This window comes from Hyla sarda, chromosome 6, assembly GCF_029499605.1.
Source record: "Hyla sarda isolate aHylSar1 chromosome 6, aHylSar1.hap1, whole genome shotgun sequence".
Lineage (NCBI taxonomy): Eukaryota > Metazoa > Chordata > Amphibia > Anura > Hylidae > Hyla > Hyla sarda.
Genome location: NC_079194.1, coordinates 146,327,930 through 146,352,072, shown reverse-complemented (window position 1 = coordinate 146,352,072; position 24,143 = coordinate 146,327,930). Strand labels below are relative to the sequence as shown.

At 44.2% G+C, this 24,143-nt stretch overlaps 1 protein-coding gene and 1 long non-coding RNA gene across 2 annotated transcripts in view; one reads left to right on the top strand and one right to left on the bottom strand.

The window, feature by feature from the left end:
* Positions 1 to 13,395, bottom strand: part of LOC130276306 (hepatocyte nuclear factor 4-beta-like) — a 79,895-nt gene extending 66,500 nt beyond the window's left edge. The window contains exon 1 of the mRNA XM_056525487.1: positions 13,305 to 13,395. The gene's annotated coding sequence lies outside the window, so the exon portion shown is untranslated. The remainder of the gene's footprint in view (positions 1 to 13,304) is intronic.
* LOC130276307 (uncharacterized) overlaps positions 1 to 15,506 on the top strand; it is a 65,815-nt gene extending 50,309 nt beyond the window's left edge. Inside the window, exon 3 of the long non-coding RNA XR_008845077.1 lies at positions 14,230 to 15,506. This is a non-coding gene — a long non-coding RNA (uncharacterized LOC130276307). The remainder of the gene's footprint in view (positions 1 to 14,229) is intronic.
* Positions 15,507 to 24,143: the final 8,637 nt, after the last annotated feature.

Sequence of the window (24,143 nt, the reverse complement as noted above, 5' to 3'; positions counted from 1 at the left end):
CCCTGGCGTCACAAATACAAGGGGTTAATGCCCCTAGGGTAATTTCATCTGCCCTGCATCACACCCATGCCACACCTTTTGGCATCCTACGAACAAGATACGGGTGTGTGCCTTATGCAACAAGTCCTCCCCCAGTCTTAACTGCATTCAGTATTGTCAGAAAATCGCATGCCGATGCAAATACAATTTGCGCCAGTAAGTGTACAGGACTTTACCAGTGAAAAATGTTTTACCCAAGGCACTTGTGAAATAAAGGGGGAGGTGAAGAAAAGACTGTTATCTGCTACTGTGAACTGTGTGAACTGTATAGAGGTGGTACCTGAAAGGGTTAACTTGGCCCGGTGTTTCCCATGCACGTGAGCGGTCGCAGCTGGGCCCCATCAGTCCCCAGCGGTGACGCCTCTTCATTGCTGCGAGGAGGAACCAAAGAGCCGCCCTCTGTTGCACAGGGGAAGATTTTGCCGACCAGACCAAAACAGGAAGTTCCCTGGGCGCAGCCATATTGGAAGCTCTGACTGCTGTGCTAGTCTCTGTTGTTACCTGTCCAGTACCCGCTGCAGCGCAGACTCTGCAAACACCAATGATTGTCAGTGTCAATTCTCTGGTGCCAGTAGCTATCAGTATTAACCCGTTAGTGCACACAAGTCTGGTCGCAAGATGAATTACAACCGGGTGCCTACAAAATAGAGGGGGGACATCCATTACAGTACCCCCATCAGTCAAGTCAAAGCCGCTGCCGCACTACAGTAAGCATCTTAAAGGAGAATGCACCTTATTTCCCTTCAAGCGACAGCGCACTCAAAATTCAACAGGATGTCAGAACCTAGCTCTCCAGATCAACCAGGCGATATCGCCACTTCATCTCCAGCAGCGAGGTCATCACCTACCCCAGCAGCCAAGATCTTGTTAGCCATGCCTGCAGTCAGCATCAACAGTCCTGTGTTCCAGCATCTATTCATGGGGAACCCTGTCCTCCCTACCTACAGTGGAGACCCCTTCACCTTGAGGGATTTCAAAGAGAGGATCCAGAGTTTGTTTGTCTTTTACTCTTTCCCTCCTAACCAACAGGTGCAATTGCTCACAGGACAATTCCAGGGACCAGCGTCAGAGGAAGTCCGCACCTGGCCAGCCTCCGAGAAGGTGACTGTAGAGCAGATCTTTGAAGGACTGTACCAGGAATTTGAGTTAAACTCTCCATCTAAGGTACGTCTCCGGCTATATGAAAGGTGACAAAAGCCAGGTGAGACCTTGGGAGCGTGTGCCTTAGCCCTGCAGAATGCCCCAGAGACTGTCCAAAAATTAGATGGTATAACTCCCGAGCAGGGCAACAAGATGTTAATGGACAGATTTATTGATGGGGCCCTTAATAAGTGGGACAAAGCCCAGCTGAGAATGTCATTCCCTGCTTTCAAGAGACTGGCTGTCCAAGTAATTGAGTCAGAGGAAGTTTGTGCACCCCTTACACCCGTTCAAGAGCCACTATAGCCAGACCTATACCACCACCGTCACCTGTCCCCGCCCCATTGTCTTCTGATTTGCCAGTCGCTGCAGCTTCAGACTTACAGACTGTTAGGCAGGACATTGAACAACTGACAAAGGCTGTAAAGGAGCTGGCCACCCGGCCTACTCCCTTGCCTAGAAAAACCTGCCCCTGCTCCTACCCCCTGCAATCCCAACTACCGCAATTCTCCACCCAATAGACCCTCTGGGACTCAAAGGCCCTTTTGCACTTATTATAACAAGTCAGGACATTGGAAAATTCAGTGTTGGGATTTAAACGGATTTCCCCTGAAGTCAAGGACCGGCCCTCAGGAAAACAGTCATCAGTTCCAATCCCTGAACAACCTAAATCAGGACTCTCACTTTATGTCGCCTCCTGCCCCTATGTAAAAATTGTTGTCGAAGGTGTACCTTTGGAGGCGCTTTATAGATAAAGGTGTCTACCATACCTAAAAGTGTTTTCTATCAGCATTGGGATGCTATTTTATTGTGTGAGCCTGATGATGTTAATTTCAGAGTAGTTGTGGGTAATGGGCAACCAATCCCCAGACATGGATACTGGGAGCCAACCGTTCAGTTAGGAGAGCATGTACTTAGCAGGCAGGGAGTGATTGTAACTAATGTGACAGATAAGGGGGTCTGCTGAGTTTATATTAGGAATTAAGTTCTACACGCAGAGCAGAAGTTTGCCAACAAGCAAGGTGAAATCTGTCGAGTATGAGTTCAAGACATCAGGTCAGTGACTTTACAACCCAACACAGAGACTATCATCTGGTGTTGTGCACGTCCCGGAGTCAAGAATATGAACTATCAGGCCCTGCTAGAACCTATGCAACTAGAAGATCATCCTCTTGTCCGAGCTGGAAGAAGCCTTGTCACTATCACTAACGGGAGAGTCCCGTCTGATGCTTCTACTGTCTTACCCAAGTACACCCCAGTAGCCCAGTTGTCCCTCATAGAGTGGAAGGACATTTTGACAGAACGTCTGGTGGCCCGACAGCCGGCAGCCCAAGTCGCCAAAGGATCCAGTGCGAGTCCTCCAGAGCCCTGGTGGGCACAACTCCAAGTTGGAGACGACACTACCCCGAATGACCAAGTCAATGTGTTACGTTATGCTCTCCGGCCACACACGCTGGCCGTGAGCGCATGGCCCCCTTACCTTCTGCTGACGACGGGGCTGGGACTCGCTTCGCAGGACACGCCCGCATGCGAGCCCCAGTTTGTCACTCTCCGGGTGTTTCTCCTGCCTCTGCCTGGCTATTTGGCTATTTTTTTTAATCCCTTTTTGTTATTTCTTTTCCCCTTACTTTTATCATTCTGTTCCTCCACAATCTGGATCAGGATGTTGGATACTGCTTTAGACTACAAAACTACTGCTCTCCTCTAATTGTGACTACAGTGGGAAATCCGCAACTATGTACACATATGGTATTTTTTAACCCCTTGGGGACCAAGCCCATTTTGACCTTACGGACCAGTATAACATCCACAGAAGTTACATTTGCGCACACTTGTTAGACTGTTATGAGCAATGTCCTTGATAGTCGGGCTCTACGGACCCCCACAGCACTATCTTATAACACAGTTATCAAGCGTTAATCAGCAGACAGGTAAAGTATATAGAAAGAATCTTCTGACAGCAGTTACTCGGAAATAATTCCAATGTAATAGATCATGGCCAGGTACAGGAGACCTCGGTGAGGCTGATAAATCCTACAGTTGCCTGATCGACCAGCTACTGATACTTTATCACTGGGTGATTATCCTTTGTTATAGCCATTTATTGCTGTTTATGTAAACAGTTGAAGACACATAATCTGCGGCAAAACAAAAAAAAAACTTATTTGTGGGGTGAAATAAAAAAATTTAAAAAACAATGCCATTTTGTAATTTTTGGGGCTTACGTTTCTATGCAGTGCACTTTTCGGAAAAAATGACACCTTATCTTTATTCTGTAGGTCCATATGGTAACAAGGATACTGTCACGATTCGGCTGGCTGGAGGTGGATCCTCTGTGCCAGAGAGGGATTGGCGTGGACTGTGTTGGTGGACCGGTTCTAAGTTGCTACTGGTATTCACCAGAGCCCGCCACAAAGCGGGATGGTCTTGCAGCGGCGGTAGCAACCAGGTCGTATCCACCAGCAACGGCTCAACCTCTCTGACTGCTGAAGATAAGCGCGGTACAAGGGAGTAGACAAGAGCAAGGTCGGACGTAGCAGAAGGTCAGGGCAGGCAGCAAGGATCGTAGTCAGGGGCAACGGCAGGAGGTCTGGAACACAGGCTAGGAACACACAAGGGAACGCTTTCACTGGCACAATGGCAACAAGATCCGGCGAGGGAGTGCAGGGGGAGTGAGGTATAAGTAGGGAGTGCACAGGTGATAACACTGATTAGGCCTGCTGCGCCAATCAGTGGCGCAGTGGCCCTTTAAATTGCAGAGACCCGGCACGCGCGTGCCCTAAGGAGCGGGGCCGCGCGCGCCGGGACAAGACAGACGGGGAACGGGTCAGGTACGGGAGCCGGGATGCGCATCGCGAGCGAGCGCCTCCCGCGTCGCAAATCGCTATCCCGGCTGGAAGTGATATTGCAGCGCACCCGGTCAGCAGGTCTGACCGGGGCGCTGCGAATGAGAGGATGCTGCGAGCGCTCCGGGGAGGAGCGGGGACCCGGAGCGCTCGGCGTAACAGATACTCAATTTATGTAGGTATTATTTAATTTTTCTACTTAAAACAAATATAACTACATGCACCAAAATTAGTATGTATAAAATTGTCATCTTCTGACCCCCATAACCTAATTTTTCCGCATACGGGGCTATATGAGGGCTCATTATTGCGCAGTTGTCTGTAGTTTTTATTGGTATTTTTGTTTTGATGGGACCTTTTGATTGCTTTTTATTCATTTCTTATGGTATATGAAGTGAAAAAAAATGCAGAATTTTGGACTTTGGTATTTTTTTACAGGTACGCCATAGACCGTGCGGTTTAGCTACCCTTATATTTTAATAGCTTGGACATTTACCGGCGGTACCACATATGATTATTTTTATTTTATTATTTTATTTTTTTAAAATGGGAAAAGGGGGATTCAAACCTTTATTAGGAATGGGTTAATTCACTTTTATAAACTTTTTTTTAACACTTTTTTAGGGAGCTATAACATGCAATCTTTTGAATGCTTATACTGATCAATGCTATGCCATAGCATAGATCAGCATTATGTGTCCCTAGCATATCTACCGTGTGATTGGCTGCACATCTATGCAGCATAGATGAGGAGAGGGCGGAAGTGATCTCCCAGCAGGCTTCAGTGACATCAGGGCTGCTGGAAAGCACCCACTTTCTCCAGCCAGTAGCTCAGTGAGCAAGTGAGGAACTATATAGGTAAAGAAAAAAACATTTTTAAAGCTATAAAAAAAATTGAAGGCAGGGAGGGTGTTAGGGCTAGTTAGAGAACAGATATGGAGTTAGAAAAAAATAAGTTAATGAGAGGTACTCTTTAACCTCTTAACCCCTTAAGGACCCAGCCAATTTTCACTGTAGACCCGGCCATTTTTTGCACATCTGACCACTGTCACTTTAAGCATTAATAACTCTGGGATGCTTTTACCTTTCATTCTGATTCCGAGATAGGTTTTCGTGACATATTCTAATTTATATTAGTGGTAAAATTTTGTCGATACTTGCATTGTTTCTTGGTGAAAAATTCCAAAATTTGATGAAAAAATTGAAAATTTTGCATTTTTTTTAACTTTGAAACTCTCTTCTTATAAGAAAAATGAATATTCCAAATAAATTATATATTGATTCACATACACAACATGTCTACTTTATGATTGCATCATAACATTGACATGTTTTTACTTTTGGAAGAGATCAGAGGGCTTCAAAGTTCAGCAGCAATTTTCCAATTTTTCACAAAATTTTCAAGATCAAAATTTTTCAGGGACCAGTTCTGTTTTGAAGTGGATTTCAAGGGCCTTCATATTAGAAATGCCCCACAAATGACCCCCATTATAAAAACTGCACCCCTCAAAGTATTCAAAATTACATTCAAAAGGTTTGTTAACCCTTTAGGTTTTTCACAGGAATAGCAGCAAATTGAAGGAGAGAATTCAAAATCTTCATTTTTTACACTGGCATGTTCTTGTAGACCCAGTTTTTGAATTTTTACAAGGGGTAAAAGGAGAGAAATCTTCCTAAAATGTGTAACCCAATTTCTCTCGAGTAAGGAAATACCTCATATGTGTATGTCAAGTGTACGACGGGCGCAGTAGAGGGCTCAGAAGGGAAGGAGCGACAGTGGGATTTTGGAGAGTTTTTCTAAAATGGTTTTTGTGGGACATGTCGCATTTAGGAAGCCCCTATGGTGCCAGAACAGCAAAAAAAAAAAAAAAAAAAACACATGGCATACTATTTTGGAAACTACACCCCTCAAGATACTTAACAAGGGGTCCAGTGAGCCTTAACACCCCACAGGTGCTTCACAACTTTTTTTTAAAGTTGGATGTGTAAATTATTATTTTTTTTCCACTAAAATGCTAGTTTTCCCCAAAATTTTTAATTTTTAAAAGGGATAATAGGACAAAATGCCCCCCAAAATTTGTAACCCCATCTCTTCTGAGTATGGAAATACCCCAAGTGTGGACGTCAAGTGCTCTGCTGGCGCACTACAATGCTCAGAAGAGAAGGAGTCACATTTGGCTTTTGAAAAGCGAATTTTGCTGAAATGGTTTTTGGAGGGCATGTCGCATTTAGGAAGCCCCTATGGTGCCAGAACAGCAAAAAAAACACACATGGCATACTATTTTAGAAACTACACCCCTCAAGGAACACAGCAAGGGGTACAGTGAGCCTTAAAACCTCACAGGTGTTTCACGACTTTTTGCTAAAGTCGGATGTGTAAATGAAAAAAAAAATGTTTTCACTAAAATGCTGGTTTTCCCCCACATTTTATATTTTTACATGGGGTAATAGGAGAAAATGACCCCCAAAATTTGTAACTCCATTTTTTCTGAGTATGGAAACACCCAATGTGTGGATGTCAAGTGCTCTGCTGGTGCACTACAATGCTCAGAAGAGAAGGAGGGCCATTGAGCTTTTGAAGACAGAATTTGGTTGGAATAGAAGTCGGGGGCCATGTGCCCCCCCCCCCCCCCCCCGTGGTGCCAGAACAGTGGGCTCCCCCACGTGACCCCATTTTGGAAACTACACCCCTCACAGAATTTAATAAGGGGTGCAGTGAGTATTTACACCCCACTGGCGTTTGACAGATCTTTGGAACAGTGGGCTGTGCAAATGAAAAATAAAATTTTTCATTTTCACGGACCACTGTTCCAAAAATCTGTTAGACACCTGTGGGGCCTAAATGCTCACTGTACCCCTTATTACATTACGTGAGGGGTGTAGTTTCCAAAATGGGGTCATATGTGGGGGGGTTCATTGTTCTGGCTATATGGGGGCTTTGTAAACACACGTAGCCTTCAATTCCGGACAAATTTTATCTTCAAAATCCCAATGGTGCTGAAAAATTTTGGGTAACAGCAGCATTTTAGTGAAAATTTTTTTTTTCATTTTTCCATCCAACTTTAATGAAAATTAGTCAAACACCTGTGGGGTGTTAAGGCTCACTATACCCCTTGTTACATTTCGTGAGGGGTGTAGTTTCCAAAATGGGGTCACGTGTGGATATTTCTTTTTTTGCGTTTATGGCAGAACCGCTGTAAAATCGGCCACCCCTGTGCAAATCACCAATTTAGGCTTCAAATGTACATGGTGCGCTCTCACTCCTGAGCCTTGTTGTGTGCCCGCAGAGCATTTTACGCCCACATATGGGGTATTTCCATACTCAGGAGAAATTGCGTTACAAATTTTGTGGGTCTTTTTTTCCTTTTAACACTTGTGAAAATAAAAAGTAAAGGACAACACCAGCATGTTAGTGTAAAATTTTTAATTTTTTTACACTGACAGGCTGGTGTAGCCCCCAACTTTTCCTTTTCATAAGGGGTAAAAGGAGAAAAAGCCACCAAAAATTTGTAACGCAATTTCTCCCGAGTACAGAGATACCCCATATGTGGCCCTAAACTGTTTCCTTGTAATACGACAGGGCTTTGAAGTGAGAGAGCGCCATGCGTATTTGAGGACTAAATTAGGGATTGCAAAGGGGTGGACATAGGGGGTATTCTACGCCAGTGATTCCCAAACAGGGTGTCTCCAGCTGTTGCTAAACTCCCAGCATGCCTGGACAGTCAGTGGCTGTCCGGAAATGCTGGGAGTTGTTGTTTTGCAACAGCTGGAGGCTCCGTTTTGGAAACACTGCTGTACAATACATTTTTCATTTTTATTGGGGGGGGGGTCAGTGTAAGGAGGTGTAGATGTAGTGTTTTACTCTTTATTATGTGTTAGTGTAGTGTAGTGTTTTCAGGGTACATTCACATGGGCGAAGGTTTACAGTGAGCTTCCCGCTAGAAATTTGCGCTGCGGCGAAAAATTTGCCGCAGCTCATACTTGAAGCAGGAAACTTACTGTGAACCTGTCCGTGTGAATGTACCCTGTACGTTCACATGGGGGGGGGGGGGGGGCAAACCTCCAGCTGTTTCAAAACTACAACTTCCAGCATGTACTGACAGATCGTGCATGCTGGGAGTTGTAGTTTTGCAACAGCTGGAGGCACACTGGTTGGAAAACCTTCAGTTAGGTTCTGTTACCTAACTCAGTATTTTCCAACCAGTGTGCCTATAGCTGTTGTAAAACTACAACTCCCAGCATGTACTGATCGCCGAAGGGTATGCTGGGAGATCTAGTTATGCAGCAGCTAGAGGTACGCAACTACTTTTCCCAGCATGCCGAGACAACTGTTTCGGCATGCTGGGATTTGCAGTTTTGCAACATCTGGAGGGCTACAGATAGAGACCACTGCACTGTGATCTCCAAACTGTGGACCTCCAGATGTTACAAAACTACAAATCCCAGCATGCACAGACAGCAAACTGCTGTGTGGGCATGCTAGGAGTTGTAGTTTTGCAAGATCTAGAGTGCTAGAGTATAGAGATCACTGTGCAGTGGTCTCTAAACTGTAGACTTCCAGCTGTTGCAAAACTGCAAATCCCAGCATGCCCAGCAGCTGCCTGGGCATGCTGGGAGTTGTAGTTTTGCAACATCTGGAGGGCTACAGTCTCAGACTGTAGCCCTCTAGATGTTGCTAGGCAACTTATCGGCTTCCGTCGGATCCAGGGAGCCGTCCTCTTCTTCTGCACGACATCGCCGCCCGTGCCGATCACCGCCGCCGATCCCGTCCAGCAGCTTCCACCGACGGGTAAGTGGATCTTCGGCGTTCGGTCCCCGTCATTTCCCTGTTCTGCCGCGCATATTGTGGGTGGGCAGAACGGGGAAAATGAAAGTAAACCCCCCCGCCCCCGATCTGCTATTGGTGGTCGCGTCTAGACCACCAATAACAGAGATAGGAGGGGTGGCACGTCTGCCACCTCACTCCTATCGCTACAGGGGTATCGTGGCTGTCTTAGACAACCGCGATCCCCCTTCTATTCCGGGTCACCGGGTCACCATAGACCCGTATGACCCGTAATCGGCGCAAATCGCAAGTGTGAATTCACGGACCTGCTGGACGGTGATCGGGACGGCGATCGGAGCGGAGATCAGCGCCAGCGGGGGTCTCCTACCTTGCCCTGGGCCGGCGGGGGTCCCCTCAGGATAGGTGGCGGCGACAGGAGCAGCAGGATCGGTCTCAGCGGCGGTCCCGGCAGAAGGATACAGCAGGAGGTGAGTCCTGTTCACCTTGTACTGTTGCTTAGCAAAGGACATGCTGGGAGTTGTAGTTTTGCAACAGCTGGAGTTCCAACTACAACTCCCAGCATGCCCTTTGGTAGTCTGTGCATGCTGGGGGTTGTAGTTAAGCAACAGCTAGAGGCACTTTTTTTCTATGAAAAAGTGTGCATCCAGTTGTTGAATAACTACAACTCCTAGCATGCACAGACTACCAAAGGGCATGCTGGGAGTTGTAGCAGTGTGCTCCAGCTGTTGCAAAACTACAACTCTCAGCATGCCCTGTCAATGCATGCTGATTGTTGCGGTTTTGCAACAGTTGGGGAGACACATTGGTTGTTAAACCGAGTTTGTTACCTAACTCAGTGTTTCATAACCAGTGTGCCTCCAGCTGCTGCAATGCAAAAATACAAATCCCAGCATGCACTGAGAGACTGTACATGCTTGGAGTTGTAGTTTTGCAACAGCTGGAGGAACACTGGTTGTGAAACACTGAATTAAGTAATAAACGCTCTGTGTTTCGCAACCAATGTGCCTCCAGCTGTTGCATAATTACAACTCCCAGCACGTATGGTCTGTCAGTGCATGCTGGGAGTTGTAGTTTTGCAACAGCTGGAGGTTTGCCCCCCTCCCCCCCCCATGTGAATGTACAGGGTACATTCACACGGGTGGGTTTACAGCAAGCTTTGAGATGTGGCAAATTTTCAGCCGCAGCTCAAACTCCCAGCTCAAACTCACTGTAAACCGAACCGTGTGAATGTACCCTAAAAACACTACACTACACCTACACAAAATAAAAAGTAAAACGCTACATATACACATACCCCTACACCGTCCCCCCCACCCCAATAAAATTTTTTTTTCCAAAACAGAGCCTCCAGCTGTTGAAAAACAACAACTCTTTCCCTAATAAAAGTCTGAATCACCCCCCCTTTTCCCATTAAAAAAAAACTGTGTAAAAATAAACATATGTGGTATCACCACGTGCGTAACTGTCTGAAATATAAAAATGTATCATTAATTAAACCACACGGTTAATGGCGTATGCACAAAAAAATTCCAAAGTCCATAACAGCATATTTTGTCACTTTTTATACCATAAAAAAATGAATAAAAAATTATTAAAAAGTCTGATCATGACAAAAATGGTACCGATAAAAACTTCAGAGCACGGCACATAATATGAGCCCTCATACTGCCCCTTACACATAAAAATAAGAAAGTTATAGGTGTCATAACAGGACATTTTTAAACATTAATTTTCCTATATATAAGTAGGGTATCATTTTAATTGTATATTCCTACAGAACAAAGATAAGGTGTCATTTTTACTGAAAAATGTACTGCGTAGAAACGGAAGCCCCCAAAAGTTACAAAATTATGTTTTTCTTCAATTTTGTCGCACAATGATTTTTTTTTCTGTTTTGCCATAGATTTTTTGATAAAATGACTGATGTCATTGCAATGTTGAATTGGTGGCGCAAATAAAAAAAAACTGTCATATGGATTTTTAGGTGCAAAATTTAAAGGGTTATGATTTTTAAAAGGTAGGAAAAAAAACAAAGTGCAAAAATGGAAAAACAAATTTTTACCAATTGAAAAATATTCTTTAACTTAGCTTTTTCCCTATTTACAGATATTAATTTATTCTCTAATTCTTTGTTCTTAGTTTCACACTCTGCAAAAAGATTAAGCCATACTGTCTTTAAATCTATCTCATGACAAGATAAATCTGGAACTTTCACAAAACTTGTTCTTGCCATAATAAAATTAATTAAAGCAATACTCACAAGATAGCCTACTTGTATGCTCAGCCTGCTTTGCTGGTACGTCTGTTTTTCAGATCACTTCCCTGTGTCTGGCACGTCTTATCTCCAACAATGGTCATTTGCTGACTTTTCCTGGCGTCCTCCAATGGTCCTTTAGGTTCACATCTTCCGAAAGCTTGAATATGGCATGCGTTCGTCTCTCCCCCTGTTCAAGCTTGACGAAGACGAATGGCTGGCTCACCAAATGTTAAATATAACTGGAATGCTAAATTATAACCGGTCTGATCATGGAGAGAGTGAGCTCTTTGTTTGTATAAAAAACATACATTTATTGTATTGTAATCTTCTTGGCATCATGGCAGACAGTACATAAAACAAGAAATCTTCATATAAAGATAGTCCTTAGCATTAGTTAATAATGTAGGAGGGTTATGTAGGCATATTCATAAATCTTGTCTCACCAGCTGGGATTTCTTCCTAAGTACATTCAGCATGGTGGATCCATCTTGAAATGTCCTTTTAAGATGGCAACCTCTGTTAGGTTCCTCTAGCTGTCATCCTCCTTTTGCTGGAGGGCTTTACAGGACTTCCTTGGAGGCCCCCGTCCGTTCCTCCATTCCTCCCTCCATCCTGGCTTTCTCTGGAGCAACTTATGCTCAAATGAGGCCGTGTTCTCTACCCCCTCCTTCTAGCCCAGAGCAAACCCCCCAGGCCCAGAAGTCTGTCACCCGTGTTCAGTCACCACCATTACCTAAGTGGTTGTTTGGCTATGAGCTGCAAGTTATCCAATATCTGCGACAGTATCTGTTACCCTTGTTGTCCCCTAAAGTCAAAGGCATCTGTCCAGAAGAAGAGAAATATTTGCCCGAAGTGCCTGTCATGGCACCAAAATATCTATCACAGTCATCTGTGAATGTGCCCAGGCCTACTCCTGTGGTCAAGGAGGTTTGGCCTAACCAGCGGGCACCAACTGAAGTGCCTCAACCTACTCCCACAGAGAAGGTTTGGTCGGCCCAACAGGCACCAACCGTCGTTTCCCCAGTGGCGCAAGCTGCTACAGTTCAAATGGTTTTTACCATCAGCCCCACCATTACAGAATCCACCGTGTCACGGGTGAACTGCATCACCCGCGTGAGCCCCATGGGGGGGGGCACAGTCCCATGGACCCCGTTACATGTCCCAGCCTCATGAGCAGTCCGACCGGCGAGGCTGCGATGGCAAGTTCCCAAGTTAGGGAAGTCTACCCGTGATAATTCTGATCTATATCATTAACTTTCTTTGTGAAGTACTTTTGTTCTCCACAGGTTATGCAACATTAAAGAAAAGTGCCTGACAAACTTGTCAAGTAGTTTATTTGTAACCAATTGCGTAAGTATACGTGTCCGGCTTCTAGCTGGGATTCTTTACTAGGAACACTAAAATGTACCAGGACTGTGGAACGGTACAATGAAAATATGTATATACTGTTAGAGAAATATATTGGTGTCGGAGTCTTGCCCCCGTGCCTAGCCCAGGATTCAGCGGTATACCTTTGGGTGGTTGTAGGCTAAACCACGCCCTATCATCACGAATACAAGTGGTTAATGCCATCTGCCCTGCACCACACACCCCGCCACCACATGAAGAAAGGATGGCAGTTCCCTATAAGCACTGTAATGGCAGCTGTTGATGGTTGTCACCCAGCAATATGTGTGTTCCTGTAGCAGTAGCGCTAACAAGAAACAAACAGTATAGTGGCTGCAACTCTGGGTGTGACTGGAGTAAATGTGATGCAATAAGAAGAGTTTTTGAAGAATCCCACAGGGGAAATTGTATTAAGTTTGCACCTGACGCAGGCCCCGGATTTTTTTTTTTAAATGTTTTTTTTTTTTAAATGTTTTTTTAAATGTTTTCATCTACTTTAAAAGGTGTAGAACTTTTTTTTTTGTTTTTTGTTTATAATACAATAAATTATTTATGAAAATCTGGACGACCAATTTCCCCTGAGTATACTGCAGTCCAATGAGAAGTGCACAGAGCCAAAGGCAGAAGGTCTGGAATTTATACAGACAGCAGGATATTATTGTGGTGTCCCAGTACCGTATCCTGTCCGGTACCTCTGTATATAGGTCCCCTTAGCCAGAGTCCCTAGGACGTCGGGGTCCTTATTGTCTAGTTCACCCCTAGTCACCTCTCATCCAGATACTAGTTATCCAGTAACCATTTAGGATTTATATATATAGGATTGTATACATGTAAATAAATAGTTAATTACCTGTCCATAGCGTAGCAGGACCTGTGGGTCACGTGATCAGGTAAACTCTATGGTTTTGTGCTTCAGGACCTTTCGAGGTCCCTATGACGTATATCTCCCTCCTGTAACGGTGAGTGACAGTTAATTGGACCAGTGAGAGCGGCCCTGCCCCAGCCCACATAAGGGAGCGGCGGCCATTGCTCGCTCTCTTTTGCTCCTGCGCTCCTGATGAGGAAGGACTTGTACAGCTATCTCCCGCAGTGAGTTAGGCCCGAGCCATGCAGCAACGGCTGATCGATTTTAAATTGAGAGTGTATCAATCCCTAAGCACTCTGCATGATCACCGGACCTTATCTATCCCCTAAATCTGGATGGATCTGCAAAATGACCCTAAATTCAGAGACTAGATCTAAAGTCAAGGTCCGCAACAACTGTCAGTCATTGCACTATATAGAGACTGTATTCCTGAGACTGTTATTGTGCATTGGATGTACCACAAGCCTTTCAGTAAAGTTTGTTCAAGTTCAAGTACCTTGTGGACCTTCAGTCATTTATGCATGCACCTATCGTTACTGAGAAGGGCAGCGGTAGGCCGGAGAATTACCTCAGCATACTAGCCCTCAGTCTGGCGTCACGAACTATAGGGTTAACATTAACCCCTTATCTACCGCAACAACACCCCTACTACCATACACCCCCCCCCCCCCCCCCCAGGGCTACCACACTATGTAGCAGAGCTGTACAGTCAGAAGTAGTGAGGCTCTTTTTACACCACATATTTAGTGTACATTGCCATATACAACAGACATGGCCATAGATCTCATCACCCCATAAAGGTCAAAAAAGTGTAATTTTGACTTCCATTCAGATAGTTCCCATCAGGGTTTTCTTTTATTAGCTGAAATAGTGCAGATCTTCACTTAAACTGATTATAATTTTTCCACAGGTTTCTGGATCACATACTTTGTATGATAACAACAGACGCCCCACCTGATCTGCGCAGCTGAGGCCCCTCATCATGAGAACAGCCGAATATGCAGAGCAGTGAGGAGGATTTGGCGATTTGCATCATCCATGGTCTTTGAGGAGCACTTACTGCGCTTTTTATTAGGCTGGACCTGTCCCATCCATCACTGCTGCCTTGTAAATCACAGCAAGAAACTCAGCTGAACCCAGCTGCAGTCCCACAATTACCAAAATGTCATTTTACATTCTTTTGTACTGTGCACAAGACAGTTTCATAGATATACCCAGCAAAGCAGTTCGGAACAGCAATAGATCATTTCAGATCAGTTCACTCAGCTTTCCCAGACTCCTGAGCTGCAAATCGGCCATGTTATGCAGCAATGTACTATGCAGTAATGACAGAATCACATGACTGGAGTCTGGGCCAGTAGTACACCCCTGATGAGAGTTGTCAACCATATTCCACAAATAGATTGACGGAACATTGAGAAAGTGGAGAATCAAGGGGGGATTAAAGTGCAGAAAATGACTCACAATCAGAGCTGAACCTGGACACAGCAGAGACCTCACCCCAGATAATAGAGATTTATAGTATGGGGGGTTCAAAACACATGCTGCAGATACCCGATACTCTATGTGATATTCTGTATTCCAGCCAGATATTAATTGCACATGGAATGATCCCGACTGTAGATGTGTCCCCCTGTGGGCCCCGCACTCGCTGCTTAAGAATATTTTCCACATACTATTCTGTCCTTATCACATCACAACTCAAAGATTATTAGAATCCAGATAAATAGGACAGTGGAATAGACAGAGACAAAGCTATTAGGCACCTTCTAACCAAGTGAAATAAATAACTGTGACTGCAATGCAAAAACAAATACAAAAAAGCAACAGTATCCTGCACGTGTTATTGTGGTGGTCCAGAGCAGGGGGGGGGGGGGGGTCATCTTTCGCTAACATGAACATTGTTCATTCGGGTGACTGTTGCCTCAAAGGTCCCTACCTCACCCTCAGAACTATGGGCAAGATTTATCAAAATCTGTGCAGAGGAAAAGTTGACTAGTTGCCCGAAGCAACCAATCATGAAAGAAATGAAAGAAGCTAGCTGATTGGTTGCTATGGGCAACTGCACCTTTCTTCCTCTGCACAGGTTTTGATAAATCTGCCCTATGTCTTTTAATGTGTTTCTATGTAAGTGTATTTTTCAATGTTATTATATGTATCCTCCATGCACTGAGCCTAAATATAGTTCAAGGGGTTAATTGTCTGTACCCAAAATCCTTATCTTCACTGTGTAAAGGTGGCAACATGCCACATGTTCATCCATCAGTCAATTAGGACTAAGAGCTGTCCTGTCTCCACCCAGTCCCCTTGTTAGACAAAGTCAGGCCTTGGCCAGAAGCAGTAACATCACCCAGCAACAGACTTCAACTACAATATTCCAGGTCTAGACAACAAACAGCAACCTTTCTGGCTTATACCACTCCAGGGGTATTACCAACACAAGTGGATGCTTTAGGGACAAGAGCAAAGCTAAAAGCAACTCTAGCAAAAGAAGGACTATGTTTGAATATCCTCTGGGCCGGCCTGTCCAAAGCGACAGTCTAATGTCTGAGAGTAACCCAATGAAACATAGATAAGGGAGGAAGACTTTGCAATGTTTACCAAGGAACGTTGCCCTGTTAAGACCCCTAAAGTACGTACTCACACTTAGCTACCTGAACAAAAGTGTGGTGCCGGGAGAGAGTAATGGTGTCTAGGGTGTTGCGGTTATAGTGTAGACAGAAAGTCCAAACCAGCTCACCCCGCCTGGACAACCGGAGCACGGATCCAGGTGCTGAACAACACAGAGAATGTAGAGAAGAAAGCCGAGTTGGATCCAGCTTCAAAGCAATAAAACCGTCTTTATTCAAGGGACATACAAGGAACAGCAGAGGTTACGCGTTTCAAGCGCCAAGCGCTCTTAGTCATACAACAAGTGCAAGGAAAACACAGGTATATAAAGGTGGAGTAATCCCACTCAAGCACAGGTGCTGTGGTCAGTAGTGTTGCTCACGAATATTCGCAATTCAAATTTTATTCGCGAATATCGCATATTCGCGAATTCGCGAATATTCGCGAATATAGCGCTATATATTCGTAATTACGAATATTCGTTTTTGTTTTTTTTCACAGTACACATCACAGTTATCATCCCTCTCTGCTTCCAGCTTATGTGGTGTAAGAAGGTTCTAATACTACTGTGTGAGACTGGTGCGCGAATATTCGCATATGTTAATTTTTGTACATACAAATTTTCGCATATGTTAATTTTCGCACACGTGAATATTTGCATATGCGAAAATAAAACGAGGATATTACGAATATTCGCGAATATGACGAATATTCATCCATATATTCGGGAATATTCGCGAATTCGAATATGGCCTATGCCGCTCAACACTAGTGGTCAGGTGGGATTAACCCCTTACATGTTTTAACAGATATAGTGGCATAAAAGGTGTATTAAACTGACATATAAAACAGCCACAAAGTGAAATAAAAACAAAGTGAATATGGAAACATATCAGCAAACCCCAAAATACTAGGTTAATAAATATAAAAAAATGGGATAAATAAATGAATATGTATTGTAGGGGATGCAAGGCAGCAAATACACATTGAAAGAAGCATATCACGGGTAAGTATATGGAAGGATGTCAAAATAATAATGTATGCATATGGGAGATATGTGTCAAAGATGCAAAAAATTTATGTAAACATAGATAAAAAGTATATATATAAATACTAATAATGAAAATAGCTGACCGACAGCAAGTCTGTACTCTGACACATAACTCCATAGTTATCAATAATGCAATATGACATCTTGTCTTCTATTTAGACCAGAAGGTACACGTGTAGAAAGTTTCAAGATCCAAAATATTTCCATACTGTAAGGGGTAGTAAAGATAACAGGGGAAGGATTAGAAGTGATTGAATTTGTGAAATGAGTATTTTGTCTGTGCAGGAGTTCCAATCGGATTTTTTCATATGCAATCTTTTTAGCTCTGTCGAGAGACCAACATGGGTAGCCCCTGGACAGTAGGCGTTTTTTGATGGAGTCAGCCTCCTTGATGAAATCAGAATCGGTGGAGCAATTCCTGCGTGCCCAAATCATCTCACCCACCGGTAATAGTGTAGGGTCTGGTGGTATTAACCCTTGAATGTCGTGATGCCAGGGGGAAGATTCCTCAATAGTAATGTTCCTTCCGGCAACCGTCCCACAAATGGCAGGGAGAAATAACGGAATGTCCACAGCAGATTTTATGAAGTAAACTGAAGAAACTTTACTTGCAGATTTTATGCAACGGTATTGAACATAACAGTCATTTCAAGAGTGAACCGGGATACAGGTTCCTCACAGGTTTGCTGGGACTTGGAAGCAATGAGCTTTTGATGCTAGCCACTGTTCTACTATTTTAGAATATTTGAGCTGATAGTAGTCACACAGGATTCAGTAGTTTGAGCTTTGAGCAACTCACGTTTTGTGGCTGCAGGTTCTTAGGCTTTGGGCCTAGATAAATTGAATTGATGCTGATGAGATCCAGGAGATAAGAGACCAAGAGAGTGAATTGATTGACTAAAGCCCTTTTTATAATAAGTGGCTGGACTAAGCTCATTGGTCAGCAAACCTGTAAGTTATGAACCCAGTGAACTCTGGGTATATCACATGACCTCCAAAGGTCTGTTTTATACATTACAACTGTGTATCACGTGACCACTAAGGTCCTATACATATATTTCCTATACATTAAATTAATATGTACACTCTTTACTTAAGACGACTAGGGGTTAGAACTACAGGAGAGCCCTATAGACATGGAGGGACTCTAGCTGCGGGGACCTTAGACAAGGGACAGGGCCAGGTCCTGTACCGGGAAACCACAAAAGTACAGCCAAATCAAGGCAGTCTAAATTCAAGCCTCAAATCATGTCTAATCTCATCCTGCAGTGCAGTGAAGTAAAAGACCAGAACTGCCACATGCCTCGGAGACCCGCACGTGCCACATGCCTCGGAGACCAGCACATACCACTAGGGTTAGAAAACCAGTCCACTTAGAAGGACTACGAGTCAGACAGTTCCCCAGTCTATATTCTTCCCATTATTCAAGGACTGTTATAGTGACATACTACTAGCTATATCTACCTAACATGTCTATCAAATGTGATATTCATAGTCTGTATCATCATCACTGTCTTCTGTTATATTGAATTTGCAGCATCAGTAAAGACCAATCTGTTATCCATAAATCCTGGTTTTTGAGGTATTTATTCCCAGGGCTTTGACACAGATAGCTGCTTTATATGAAGTAGTGGTTAGAGCTTGGGTTGTTTACCTCCCGTTGTGTCTCCATTCAGTCCCTCACTGGACTTCTGTTTTACCTGCTTCCAAGAAGAGAGATTAAAGCAGGCCCTGCACACTCAGCCAATCACTGGCCAAGACAGAACACCGCTGAAGCCAGTGACTTAACAGGCAGGTCCTTCTCCGACCCCTTATCTTGGAAGAAGGCAGAAGAGACAAGCAATATGGGACCAGAAGGAGCTGGATGGGAGCTGCAGCAAGACCTGCAGGGGGCTAGAGGTAGGTAAGCCAAATTTTTTGTCTGAAACACTAGAATACTCCTTTAGGGTAGAGTGACACGTAGTGCCGCTGCGGGAAAAATGCTGCAGATTTTGATATGAGCAGACACACAGTGCTACCCTGCTGCAGCCCTGTGTGTCAGTAAGTAGAGATGATCGAATTTTTGAAAAATTCGATTTGGCCGATTCGCAGAATTTTCCTAAAAAATTTGGAATGGTCCAAATTTACTTGTGGCGAATCTCTATTAAAAACGGCTATTTCTGACCTACAGAGAGCCTCAATAGGGGTGTAGAACACTTTGCCTTGCTGTAACATGCATAGGGTAAGTGCTGGGTTAGTGAAATAATACTGTTATTCAGTATGACATGCAGATTAGAGGCGTCGCTATTAGAATCGCTGTTGCAGAGTGGCACAATGACAGAGCCTGGAGGTGGCATCAGGATGAGGAGACCATATTGTGGTTGAATGACACAGAGTGGAGGTTGCGGCAGCATGAGGAGACCATATAGTGCTTGAATGACACACCGTGGAAGTGGTGGCAGCATGAAGAGACCATAGTGGCTGAATGACCCAGCCTGGAGGTGATAACAGCCTGATGAAAGCATAGGGCCTCACAATTAAAAAGATGAAAGATATTTTATAACATTTAAATTGAAGATTTCAAATACATGAACCTAAAAAGTTTTATTTAATGTGCCAGCAGCATGAGGAGACCAGATGGCGGTACAGTGACACAGCCTGGAGGTGGTGGAAGCATGAGGAGACCATATAGTGGCTGAATGATACAGCCTGGAGTTGGCAGCAGCAAGAGGAGAACATATAGGGGCTGAATGACACAGCCTGGAGTTGGCAGCAGCAAGAGGAGACAATATAGTGGCTGAATGGCACAGCCTGGAGGTGGCTGAAGTATGAGTAGACCATATAGTGGTTGAATGGCACAGCCTGGAGTTGGTGGCAGCAAGAGGATACCATATAGTGGCTTAATGACACAGCCTGGAGTTGGTGGCAGCAAGAGGAGACCATATAGTGGCTGAATGGCACAGCCTGGAGGTGGCGGGAGTAGTAGGCGACCATATAGTGGCAGAATGAGCTTAGGCCTCTCACTGCGACTCCTGCTGCAACTCACCCCTAGTCTGCTGCAACCTCTGCCTGATGAATTAAGGCCTCTACCACTCCTCTGTGCACGTCCTGGCACTTCTCTACCTGACATACTTTATGCATATATGAGGGGAGGACAATATACTCCACTGTGCTTAAAACAGTATTTGTCTACAACACCAGCAGGTGTGTACTTTTGGCTGTCCTTTCACAGTAACTAGGCTCTTAAGACTTTAACAGGAACAAAATGGTACACCAAGTAGATGTACGTATGTGGTATGCACTTATGAGGGGAGTACAATGCGCTCCAGTACGCTTAAAACAGTATTTGTCTACAACACCAGCAGATGTGTACTTTTGGCTGGCCTTTCACAGTAACTAGGCCCTTAAGATTTTAACAGGAACACAATGGTACATCACTTAGATTTACGTATGTAGTATGCACTTATGAGGGGAGTACAATGCGCTCCAGTACGCTTAAAACAGTATTTGTCTACAACACCAGCAGGTGTGTACTTTTGAATGGCTTTTCACAGTATCTAGACCCGTAAAGGGGTACTCCCCTGGAAAGCATTTTTTTTTAAATCAACTGGTGACAGAAAGTTAAACAGATTTGTAAATTACTTCTATATAAAAATCTTAATCCTTCCTGTAATTACCAGTTGCTGTATGTTCCAGAAGAAGTTCTTTTCTTTTTGAATTTCCTTTCTGTCTGACAACAGTGCTCTCTGCTGACACCTCTGTCCATTTTTGGACAGATGTGTCAGCAGAGAGCACTGTGGTCAGACAGGAAGGAAATTCAAAAAAGAAAAGAACTTCCTCTGGAGCATACAACAGCTGATAAGTACAGGAAGGATTAAGATTTTTTTTAATAGAAGTAATTTACAATTCTGAAAGGGATGGGCAGCTCATAATTAACTAGTTGAGGTAAGAAGGTTGTACACCTACACCTGGTGTTGGGTAATTTAGTAAGAATTCAACAAAAACCAACCCCTCAAAACTAGTATCAGAAAAACTGATACATAGATTAAATCTGGTTAAATATAAATTAAGACCGTGCTTCAATTATATGATACAAAATAGTAAAATGTTATTAAAATACAGTTATGTATGCAAAATAAACCTCGTAGCACAGGGCCCTTGAGCAGATATAATATAAAGATTATAAGCCATATATTGTAACAGTAGTTAATAAACACCGATATCTAGCACTATTTTTGTAAAGAAGATTACATTTTTGGTTATCCGGTATCTGATAATCCAGACAGTAATGGAAATCCAGACAATAATGAAATGTCCTGTATTTTGAGTCAGGTCCTGAGATAATAAGAGATGACTGAGCCACGTATTTGATGTTTTTATTACATTGTCTGGAGGTCTGACAGTGGGTGCCACAGCCAGTCCTAAATTGGGGGCTTTTGTGTATACTATTGGGGGGTGATGAGGTAGGCGCCAACTTACATCTTTATCTGATTTAATCTTATGCCAGTGCTTGGTTATAATATTTTCAACTTTTTTGTAGTCTGAATTGTACGGTAAAATCAACTTTAAATTATGTTCTGTGGAGTCTGAATCAGTGATTTAAGGTGTAAAGAAAGAGGATCTGTCAAATTTTCTGACCTGGTCCAAATAATTTTGTAGTATGATATTGGGGTAGTTCTTTTTTTTGAATAGAGAAGTGAAAATTTTTGCTTCCTCTAAAAAAATCTACCTCTGACGTACAGTTAAGTTTCAAACGCCGATACTGGCCCTTGGGCACATTCATCAATCATCTCGGTAAATGGCAACTGTCAGAGCCGATATAGCTATTCCTTGCTGTGGCTTTCTTGTATGTGTTACAGGACAATTTGTTTTGTTTTACCTCAATTTCCAGGTCCAAAAAGTTGACCTGAAGGGGGTCCACTGTTCTGGCAGCATGGGGGCTTTGCAAACACACATAGCCTTCAATTCCAGCCTAATTCTCTCTCAAACAGCCCAATGGCGCCCCTTCTCTTCTGAGCGTTGTAGTTCACCAGCAGAGAACTTTACAGCCACATATGGGGTATTTATATAAGAAATGGGCTTTTTTCCTATTACCCCCTGTGAAAATGAAAAATTTGGGGTAACATCAACATTTCAGGGAATTTTTTGAAAATTTATTTTCATGTCCAACTTTAAAGAAAATTTGTCAAAGATCTGTTGGTTGTTAAGGCTCACTATACCCCTTGTTACATTCCGCGAGGGGTGTAGTTTTCAAAATGGGGTCACATGTGGGTGTTTTTTTTTTGCGTTCATGTCAGAACCGCTGTAACGATCAGCCACCCCAGTGCAAATCCCCAATTTTGGTCTCAAATGTACATGGCGCTCTCTCACTCCTGAGCCATGTAGTTAATCCGCAGAGCATTTTACGCCAACATATGGGGTATTTCCGTACTGAGAAGAAATTGCGTTAGAAATTTTGGGGGTCTTTTTCTCCTTTTACCTCATGTGAAAATGAATAGTATGGGACAACACCAGCACGTTAGTGTAAACATTTTAAGTTTTTTTACACTAACATGCTGATGTAGACCTCAACTTTACCTTTTCATAAGGGGTAAAAGGAGAAAAATACCCCCAAAATTTGTAACACAATTTCTCCTGAGTATGGAAATACCCCATATGTGGCCCTAAATTGTTGCTTTGAAATACGACAGGGCTCTGAAGTGAGAGAGCGCCATACGCATTTAAGGCCTAAATAAGGAATTTGCAATAGGGGCGGACCCGGTTACAAGGATGGGGCTTGTCGCCACCAAAACCCTACAGCAGTGTTTCCCAAACAGGGTGCCTCCAGCTGTTGCAAGACTCCCAGCCTTCCAGGACAGTCTATGGCTGTGAGTTGTGGTTTTGCAACAGCTGGAGGCTCCATTTAGGAAACACTGTCGTATGAGACGTTTTTCATTTCTATTGGGGGGGGGGGGGGGGGAGACACACGTGTAAGGGGGTGTATATGTAGCGTTTTACTTTTTATTGTTAGTGTAGTGTAGTTTTTAGGGTACATTCACACAGGCGGGGGTTCACAGTAAGTTTTCCGCTGGGCGTTTGAGCTGCGACGGAAAATTTGCAGCAGCTCAAACTGGGGGGGGGCACCCCAAACCTTCAGCTGTGGCAAAACTACAACTTCCAGAATGTACTGACATTCCATACATGCAGGGAGTTGTAGTTTTGCAACAGCTGTAGGCACACTGGTGGGGAACCACTGAGTTAACCACTGAGAAACAGACTCTAGCTCAGTGATTCCAACCCATGTGCCTCTAACTGTTGCAAAACTACAACTCCCAGCATGTACGGTCTGTCAGTGCATTCTGGGAGTTGTAGTTTTGCAACAGCTGGAGGCACACGGGCTGGAATCACTGAGTTAGGAAACAGACTCTAGCTCAGTGTTTCCCAACCAGTGTGCCTACAGCTGTTGCAAAACTACAATTCCCGGCATGGCCAGACAGTCAGGGATGCTGGGCGTGTAGTTCTGCAATATCTGGCCCTTCAGATGTTGCAGAACTACAACTCCCAGCATGCTGGGAGTTGTAGTTTTGCAGCTTTTAGAAGGCCACAGTGAAGATCAATTGCCGCGATTTTCACTGCAGCCTTCTCCACCGACGCACTTTCCAGGGTCCGGGTAAGCCCCGGCCATGCTCCCCCCCCCCGCTCTGCCCGACTTCGACCGGTGAGCAGAAGGGGGTAAATGAACTCTAACCCCTCCCGCCCCCTCCTGCCATTGGTGGTCGTTCTGAACGACCAATGGCAGGGGATAGGAGGAGGTGGCAACACTGCCACCTCGCTCCTATCCTTTAGGATCGTCAGAGCTGTCTCTTACAGCTCCGATCATTCTTATTTTCCGGGTCACTGAATTTAATTGACCGGTGATTTGCGACGATCGCCGCCATGGTGGGGTCTCAGGACCCCCCTAGGCATTGCCACGGGATACCTGCTGATATAGATATCAGCAGTCATCCCAGTCCGATTACCGCCCGGTGAGTGGCGGTGACCGGAAATGCAGAGGGCGTACAGGTACGCCCTCCTTCCTTAAGTGACGGGATGCGAGGTCGCATCCATACGCCCTCTGTCCCCAAGGAGTTAAAAAAAACTCATACTTTTTAACAAAATCAGTATGTAAAGTTGCCCTATTCTGACCTCTGTTATCTGTAGTTTTT